Below are 7,942 nucleotides of genomic sequence, written 5' to 3' on the forward strand. Positions count from 1 at the left end.
AATTAACTCGCCATTATTTGTTATCTCTCAATGTCATTTTTATCTATCGCCTCAGGCGGAGACCACACCAATGTAGATCAGACATTCTATGATACACCGTAGATTAGAATGTGAAGCGGTGATATGGTGTTCGCACAGAGTGAATGGTATAAAAAACATTAACCCATTAAACTCCGATGACAAGATTCTTGTCATTTGGTCAAATAAAACAAAAAATCATAAAACACCAAAATGTTTGATCAAACACCAGAAAAATATGACGTCAGTCCTCGCTTTGCGAGCGAAGCGAGGACTGACGTCATATTTTTCTGGTGTTTGATGAAACATTTTGGTGTTTTATGATTTTTTGCTTTATTTGACCAAATGACAAGAATCTTGTCATCGGAGTTTAATGGGTTAAGATATAGAGAAATATTCACATCAGGAACACGGAGTATGATCATGATGAGGGTATACTATCACGTCACGCAAGACGACCGCTGGAAAAAGCCAGGTGTGGGTCGATCCTTTATTCTACACCCCACTTGCCATTAGCTAAATTGGTCACTGTTATCTTCAAGGAGATATCTGATGTAGGCAACGTCTTTTTGTATTATGGGTCAGGTTGTGAGTGACCGACCTTCCCATTTGGCATTAAGGCGTCTACAGGGGACATTTTCCCCTTTTGTTCTGGCTGTTGCGAGGACCTTTTATTCTTCTTCGTAGTAATGGTAGTGAAGGGAGAGGAGATCTCGCCTACCTTGAGTAACCCATTCCCTAACGGGTGGCTCTTTCTCCGTGGTACCCTCTCAGAAGCGTAGGGTTCGTAATTTGGAAGTGGGTAGAAACAACTTCGCCAACCGTGTAGTTAATGAATGGAATAAACTTCCTGCAGAGGGAGTGCAATGTAGTTCAGTTCAAAGCTTTAAGAATCATTTAGATACACACCAAAGCAGGATGCTGTAATGACTATCATTTATTTTATATTATTTGCTTTCTTTGTTTTGTTATCATTTGTCTGTTTGTTTATTTGCTTGATTCTGATGTATTATTAGTTATATGTCAATTCATTATTTATTATTTACCTGTTTGTCTATTACTTAACTATACCTATGCATTTATTTATGTATCTTATATATTATTTACATTATTATAGTTTTTATTTATTATGAATTTTTCGCATCCAACCTAGATATGGACCAAAAGGTCTCCTGTCGGGATGCTCCGCCTTTGTAATCCATGCAGTACCGAGGGGTAAATCTACCTTTCTCTCCGTTGCCACCACCGTCATTCACCCTCTCGGCTCCGGCATCTTTCACCTCGGTCACAGCCTTTCTCGATTAATACATAATCTGTTCAGTACACCGGGTGGTACTTGTACTCATATGCTAGTTCCCACGAGACTATTTCATCCATCTTCTTGACAACCCTTCGTTAGTGAAGGGGAAGGAGGTAGGAAGCTACACGGTATCGCTAAGGTTACCACACCTCACAGATTGCGTCTGGTTAACGTCAATTTGTTATATTCAACTTATGGGGAGCAGGACCTTTCCCTGCAGGGGTGTACTGATCTCCCCATTCCCTGCCCCTCCCGTGCAGATGTACATTCGTACAAAAGAGAGAGAGAGAGAGAGAGAGAGAGAGAGAGAGAGAGAGAGAGAGAGAGAGAGAGATAAGAGTAGAGGTAAAGGAGGGAGGAAGGGAGGTCTCACACACAGCGTGACTGCCAGGTACGAGCTGATGGAAGACAAAATGTCGGAAGAGGAAGCAAATGAAACAAGTTTGGATGAAAAAAGAAATTAAAGGCGCCTTGATAATGTGTGTGCAACTGTTTCAGCGGAAAATTCACTCTTCATTGTGTGTGCGTGCGTGTGTGTGTGCGTGTGTGTGTGTGTGTGTGTTTGTATGTGTGTGTGTGTGTGTGTGTGTGTGTGTGTGTGTGTGTGTGTGTGTGTGTGTGTGTGTGTGTGTGCGTCCATGTGTGTGTGTGTGTGTGTGTGTGTGTGTGTGTGTGTGTGTGTGTGTATGTGTGTGTGTGTGTGTGTGTGTGTGTGTGTGTGTGTGTGTGTGTGTGTGTGTGTGTGTGTGTGTGTGTGTGTGTGTGTGTGTGTGTGTGTGTGTGTGCATCCATGTGTGTGTGTGTGTGTGTGTGTGTGTGTGTGTGTGTGTGTGTCCATAGGTGTGTGTGTGTATATGTTCGTAAATGTGTGTGTATGCATGTGCGTGTGTGTATGTACGTGTATGTGTATATTCGTGAATGTGTGTGTATGCATGTGCATGTGTGTATACGTATGTGTGTATGCACGTGCGTGTGTATGTGTGTGTGCGTGTGTATGTGTGTGTACGTGAATGTATGTGTGTACATGTTTGCGATTATGTGTGTGTGTGTGTTTACCTAGTATTATACGGGAAGGGAGCTATGCTCGTTGCGACCCGTCTTTGTATATTTCATCATCTAGTTTGTTCCTAAATTCTTGTATAGTTTTTGCACTCACTGTTTCCTCATTCAGTTTGTTCCAGATATCTTCCACTCTGTGTGGGAAACTATTCTTTTTCAGATTTCTTCTGTAACTCTCCTTTTTAAGTTACAAAGGATTACAAAGGCGGAGCATGCCGACAGGAGACCTTTTGATCCATATCTAGGTCGGATGCGAAAAGAAAAATCATATTGATAATAAAATAATAAATAAAAACTATGATAATGTAAATAACAAATAAAATACATAAATAAATGCATAGGTATAGTTAAATAATAAACAAACAGGTAAATAGTAAATAATAATAAATTTACATATAACTAATAATAAATGAAATCAGACAGAAAATTATAACAAAACAAAAACAAATAATATAAGATAAATTAAAATCATTACAGCATCTTACTTAGGTATTTATCTAAATGATTCTTAAAGCTTCGAACTGAACTACATTGCACTACCTGTGCAGGAAGTTTATTCCATTCATTAACTACACGGTTGGCAAAGTTGTTTCTACCTACTTCCAAATTGAATCTATTTCCGGACAGTTTGAGACCATTGTTTCTTGTCTGATTCTCATTCAATGTAAAAATTTGGTCACTTTTGATGTTGTCAATTCCCTTTAGAATTTTAAAGACCTGTATCGAGTCATCTCCGAGTCTACGCTTTTTTAGGAAAAATAGATTCATATGTTTTAGTCGATTTTCGTATGATTTATTTTTGAGTTTCTTTTCATGTCCTCTTGTTTTCCCTTTATCCCACTTTGATAAATGTTCTCTGTCAAGGACTTCCTTCACTTTCATAGTTGTGTAAATGGCCAGTAGATCTCCTCTTTCTCTTGTTTGTTCCAGGGTTGGTAGTTCCAGTTTGGACAATCTTTGTTCGTATATCAACTTAGAAAGTGTTGGTGCCATCTTTGTCGTTGCTCTTTAGATTCTTCCTTTTTTTTTTTTTTTTGTGTGTGTGTGTGCTGGGTGTCCATAGTGTCGCAGCCTACTCCAATCTTGGTGTTATCAGTGTGACTAATATTTTCTTCATGTGTGTATATCCACGTGTGTGTACGTATGTGTGTATACACGTGTGTGTGTGTGTGTGTGTGTGTGTGTGTGTGTGTGTGTGTGTGAGTACGTGTGATTCACCACGGTTTTAGATCACGCGTTGGACTCGTGATCAACATTTATTACCCTCCCTGATGAGAACTTAGAGTTCGTCTATGGTCCGATCTAGGGACACACGCACACACACACACACACACACACACACACACACACACACACACACACACACACACACACACACACACACACACACACACACACACACACACACACACACACACACACACACACACACACACACACACACACACACACACACACACACACACACACACACACACACACACACACGCATATACACACAACTTCTTGCCCACCAGAGTTTGAGTGCCGGATCGCAGTGCAGCGATGCTGACAATTTTTTCATCCCCTGGGCAGGACTTAGCTTTCGACAACGGTACCACTGCACCGTCGAGCCATGTGTGTGTCTGAATATATGTGTGTGGTTTACCAATAGGGTGGTCAACGAATGGAATAAACTTGGTAACCATGTAGTAAGCGCTGAAACTATCAGTTGTTTTAAGGAACGATTAGACAACTTTATGGATGGGGATGACAGGTGGTGATGGATACGGAGCTGCCTTGTGTAGGCCTTATGGTCTCTTGCAGTCTCCTTTATTCTTACGTTCTTATGTTCTTATAATGGGAAATAAGCCCTTGGTATTATATATATATATATATATGTACATATATAAATATATATATATATCATATATGTATATATATATACATATATACAGTATATACATATATATATATATATATTATATACATATATACATACATACATGCATACATACATATATACATACATACATATATACATACATACATACATACATACATACATACATACATACATACATACATAGTATTTACTTAATTGTAGTATACACGAAAGGAGGAACATTCCTTCCTGTCTCTTGTTCTCCAATCAAGTGTTTGTTTGCATGCGCGCGTCCGTGTGTGTATGCGTGTAAGTGTGTGTGTGTGTATTTACTGGTATTAACTGTAGTATACAGGAAAGGAGCAACGTTGTTGGGTCCCACCTCCAATAAATCTAGCCTCAAATTCATGTGTGTTTGTGTGTGTGTGTATTCGTTTGTGTGTGCGTGTGTGTGTGTGTGTGTAAGTGTGTGTGTATTCGTTTGTGTGTTTGTGTGGGCGTATATGCGTTTGTGTGTATTTATGTGCATATGCATCGAGTGTGCATGTGTGCATCTTTATATACGCTGAATGAGTAGCTGTGTGTTTGTGAATATGTGTGCGTGTACGTGCGTGCGTGTGTCCGTGTGTGTGTGTTTGTGTGTGTGTGCGTGTATGTGTGTGTGTGTGTGTGTGTGTGTGTGTGTGTGTGTGTGATTCACCATGATCTTTGGATCACGTTGTGGACTCGTGATCGACAGCCATTTCCCTCCCGGAAGAGAGCTCAAAGCTCGTATATGACCGATCTATGGGTAATGCTGTGATCTTACACGCACACACACACCCAATTCCCCACCCACGAGAGTTGGAGTAACAACCCGCAACGCAGCGATACTGAAATTATTTCAGTCCTGGGCGGGATTCGAACCCGGACCTCCGTAGTGGCAGCCGGGAACTCTACCAATCGCGCCACGAGTTGTGTGTGTGTGTGTGTGTGTGTGTGTGTGTGTGTGTGTGCGCGCGCGTGCGTGTGCGTGAGAGAGAGAGAGAGAGAGAGAGAGAGAGAGAGAGAGAGAGAGAGAGAGAGAGAGAGAGAGAGAGAGAGTTTATGTATAAGCCGAGTTTGTGTATGTATGTATGAGCCGAGTTTGTGTGTGTATGCGTAAATGCGCTGAGTATTCACCTTAGTCCTAGATCACGTGCTGGACTCGCGATCGACAGCTATTTTCCTCCCGGAAGAGAGCTCAGAAGTCGTGTGACCGATCTATGAGTACTGCTGCGACCGTACACGCACACACACACCCAACTCCCCGCCCACGAAAGTTCGAGTAACGACTCGAAGCGCAGCCATACTGAAATTATTTCAGCCCTGGGCAGCATTCGAACCCGAACCGTCGTAGTGACAGCCGGGAACTCTACCAACCGTGCCATTGAGCAGCGCGCGCGCGCGCGCGTGTGTGTGTGTATGTGTGTGTGTGTGTGTGTGTGTGTGTGTGTGTGCGTGTGCGTGCGTGAGAGTATGTGTGTGTGTACGTATGTGTGTGTGTGTGTGTGTTTATGTATAAGCCGCGTTTGTGTGTGTATGTATTAGTCGAGTCTCTGTGTGTATGCGTAAATGCGCCAAGTACATGTCTATGCACCAGGGAAACAGTCTACCCAGCCCTTCATATCTTGAATAATAATAATAATAATAAATAAAAAACAGTAAATTGGAAACATACAATCATCATCTCCTAAAATTTTAATTAGTTCATCTTTCAGGACTTTCCCTCTTCTAGATACTTTGTTCATGTACTCATACAGTTCTCTCACATACTGGGTAACATACTGGTCAGAGACATTGGACTATAATATATATATATATATATATATATATATATATATATATATATTATATATATATAATATATATGTATGTATACATATATATACATATGTATACATACATATACATATATATATATATATATATACATATACATATCTATATATGTATATATATATATATATATATATGTTGAGACATTCTGACAGGTTGATGTAAGCGGAATAGGAAACACAGGAGTCTTAGTCTTGAGTTTATTCCTGACTAGTCAGGAATAAACTCAAGACTAAGACTCCTGTGTTTCCTATTCCGCTTACATTCATATATATATATATATATATATAAATATTTGTAAAGTGGCACCCTATTAGCCACTTTCAAACAATCTAGTATGTTCTCCTTTCTAAGTGAACACACACATAGATCCATCACATTCTGTAACTTTATTGCACCCAGTGCCTTCAGTAATTTTTGCTCCACTTGCATCTCTACTTTTGTGGCAGCCTCATTTACGTACATACATACACATATCAAAAGGCCCTCTCCCTTTATAAAGGGTCTGGCCAGCCAGGGCATGCACCTATCCTTGGTGCCACTCTCATCCAACACCTATTGCATAAGAACATAAGAACATAAGAATGAAGGAGACTGTAAGAGACCATAAAGCCTACACTAGGCAGCTCCGTACCCCTCACCACCTGTCATCCCCATCCATAAAGTTGTCTAATCGTTTCTTATAACAACTGATAGTTTCAGCGCTTACTACATGGTTACTAAGTCTATTCCATTCGTCGACCACCCTATTAGTAAACCAATTCTTGCCTATTTCCTTTTTAAGTCTAAATTTGTCCAGTTTATAACCATTACTGCGAGTCCTGCCCTGTTGTTTTATTATGATGACCTTGTTTGCATCACCCTTGTTAAAGCCTTTGATCCACTTGAACTCCTCTATTAGATCACCACACACTCTGCGTCTTTCCAGAGTATCTTAGGTCCTTGTGGAACAAGAGCCTTCTCTGACGCGCGCTCACTTTCCGAATTGGAAATAGCCACAGCGGCACCTCCACAGTAGGACCGACAGCCGAAGCTGGTTTGCCCCCACCGTTCAATGACATTACAAAGGATTACAAAGGCGGAGCATGGCGACAGGAGACCTTTTGATCCATAACTAGGTCGGATGCGAAAAAAATGTAATAATGAAAAAATAAATAAATAAATAAAATAGGACAAAAAATGTAATAATATAAATGATAATAAATAAAATAAATGCATAGGTATAGATAATAAACAAACAGGTAAATAGTAAATAATAATAAATTGACAGATAAATAATAATAAATGAAAATCAAGCAAATAATAAACAGACAGATAATAACAAATAAACAAATATTATAAGATAAATGGCAGTCTTTACAGCATCTTGATTAGATGTTTATCTAAAATCGAACTGAACTACATTGCACTGCCTCTGCAGGAAGTTTATTCCATTCATTAACTAAACGGTTGGCGAAGTTGTTTCTACCCACTTCCAAATTAAATCTATTTCCTGACAGTTTGAGACCGTTATTTCTTGTCGGATTCTCATTCAATCTTAAAGACCTGTATCAAATCACCTCTGAGTCTACGCTTTTTTAGGGAAAACAGATTCATGTTTTAGTCGATTTTCATATGATCTATCTATTATATTTTGTAATCGGTTTTGTGGCTCGCCGTTGTACTTTTCTAATCTGTCAATGTCTTTAATGAGATTCGGTGACCATACGGAAACAGCATATTCCAAATGTGGACGAACTAACAATTTAGGTACCTTGTTAATGAGAGATGAACTTTTGAAGTCAAAAGATCGCGCAATCACTCCTAGAATCTTATTTGCTTTCTCAGAGCCTGAAATACACTGC

The sequence above is a fragment of the Oratosquilla oratoria genome, chromosome 12 (assembly GCF_046742065.1).
Source record: "Oratosquilla oratoria isolate Oo_2021 chromosome 12, ASM4674206v1, whole genome shotgun sequence".
NCBI lineage: Eukaryota > Metazoa > Arthropoda > Malacostraca > Stomatopoda > Squillidae > Oratosquilla > Oratosquilla oratoria.